This window comes from Triticum dicoccoides, chromosome 7B (genome assembly GCF_002162155.2).
Source record: "Triticum dicoccoides isolate Atlit2015 ecotype Zavitan chromosome 7B, WEW_v2.0, whole genome shotgun sequence".
NCBI lineage: Eukaryota > Viridiplantae > Streptophyta > Magnoliopsida > Poales > Poaceae > Triticum > Triticum dicoccoides.
The window spans coordinates 617,478,423-617,480,712 of NC_041393.1; positions in this window are offsets into that span (position 1 = coordinate 617,478,423).

Below are 2,290 nucleotides of genomic sequence, written 5' to 3' on the forward strand. Positions count from 1 at the left end.
GTCGCCGATGATGCTCCAGAGACCATTTGGTCCCGCGCGTGCGGCCAACCTGCTCACCGCCACACGTAGAGCCTCGCTAGCGCCTCGCTTCACTCGTTTGCGCACCGCAACATCGACCCCGTGCACACTCGGGCTCCGGCCGCCGCAGCCGAGCTCACCGGCATCAACTCCAGCCACCCCAGCACCCGCCGTTGCCACTGTCCGGCGCCCTCGTCACGCCGGTCCCGCAGAACCCACCTGCACGACCTCCCATCGCCGGAAACGGCCGAACGAGGACCTCCGCCGTGCGTGATTAGGGCCGGTGGCTAATCATTGGTTAGCCGACGTGGCCATCATCAGATTAGGGGCTAACTAACCCTTTTGGATTAACATTAGGCACTGACAGTGGGACCCACTTTTTTAGGTTACTGGTTAACCAGAATAATTAGGCTAGCTAATAAAATCAGTGGACCCACGCGTCAGCATTGACCGTGCTGATGTGGCCTTTGAGTGGGCCCACATGTCTGTGAGCCTAGCCATCACTGTCAGACTGACCAGTGGGACCCACTGGTCAGGTTTGACCTGGACCTGGTTGACGTGCTGATGTCACACAGATGTCATGCCGACGCAATAAGCTATTTTCTTGATTTAATTTAGTTCAGGAAATTCCAGAAAATGATTTAAACTTCAGAAAATCATAGAAATTCAACCGTAGCTCAGATTGAAATAATTTATATATGAAAAATTATCAGAAAAATGCAATCTATCCATATGTACTAGTTTCATGCATGACAAACCAACTTATACCTGCTGTATAAGTGAAACACTAGAATGGCATTCATAAAGGGCTTATTTTGGAGATGCATTTGAATCTTTGGTTCAAATGGACTCCATCAAAATAACAACTAGTTGCGTTAGCTCAAACAGCATCACATCTACATACCATGATCATGCATCATATTGTTGCATATGCTTGTGTTTTGATTGTCGACGCCGTTCCTTCTTGATAGGGCCTGCTCCGGAGAGTGTTCTAGAGTATCTGTCTGATGAGTCGTGCCCCCTTGTTGATTGATCAGGCAAGCAAACCCCCTTGTTCATTCCGATACAATCCTACTCTCTCACTCCTGCTCTCAGTTATTGCATTAGGACAACAACGATTCAATTGCTACTTTGTGTTGCGGTAGTTGAACCCATTCCTTTGCATGACCTGTCATTGCCACAGTAAATAGTTGAAACCCACTAGCATGTGTAGGAGTTGATTGAAGCCATTGTTGTGTTCCTACCATGCGATGCCTGCTATTGCTTAGAGTATGTCAAGTCTGATTCAGTGGGAATGAATTGGAGTGCAGTGTTATATTCTGATGCTGAGAGTTAAGTGTGTGAACACGATTTGGTAAAGGTAGTGGTGAGAGGCCATGTAGGAGTACATGGTGGGTTGTCTCACTGGAACCGTCCTTAAGCACTGAGTTCTGTGTATGTTGTCCAATGACTCGATACTACCACACATTGGGTTCCGGTAACTCGACCCCTCTCAAATTATTAACCAACTTGATCTCTGTCCAGGAGTCGCAACTAGTTTCTGGTGTTTGTAGGTAGTGCTATTTTTCTACCAAGTGGCACCCGGCAGGGTGGGCTTGGGATAGACTAGGCACACGTGGCCTGGTGTACCGAGTGGCACCCGGATGGTGGGCTCGGGAAGCCTGCACACATCATTTGGGGCCGTGATGGAAACCTCGGCCGGACTCCCTAGCGGATCAAACCCGAATAGGCGATAAACCTGGACTAGAGTCCCGTGTGGTTAGTTAGGTCGTGGCCGACACCCTCGCCAGGCTTCCGCTTGAAGGTTGCCGAGAGACATGACATGTGCATGGCGATAAGTGGCGAGAGCGTGTGTGAAGAAGTACACCCCTGCAGGGTTAACATGATCTATTCGAATAGCCGGGTCCGCGGTTATGGACTTCTTGGATGCTTACGTGGTACATAGACAACTTAAAGTGTATACTCTAAAATGCTCAAGACAAGTGTGAGTGCTATGGACGGCCTTCTCATAGGGAGACGGGGATGAGTCCATAGTAGTGTATTGTGTGGTGATTAGTGGACTCGTGTGCGCCATATCACCTCAAGAAGTTCTCGTAGTCGTAGAACAGGATAGCCACTGAGTCAAAGCTGGCTTGCTTCAACTAAACCCCACATTACCTCTTGATACAAATGCATGTATGATAGGATCTGATGTAAGTCTTGCTGAGTACCTTTGTACTCATGTTGCTTTATTTATGTTTTTGCAGCGGAGACTTCGGTCTTACTAGTTTCC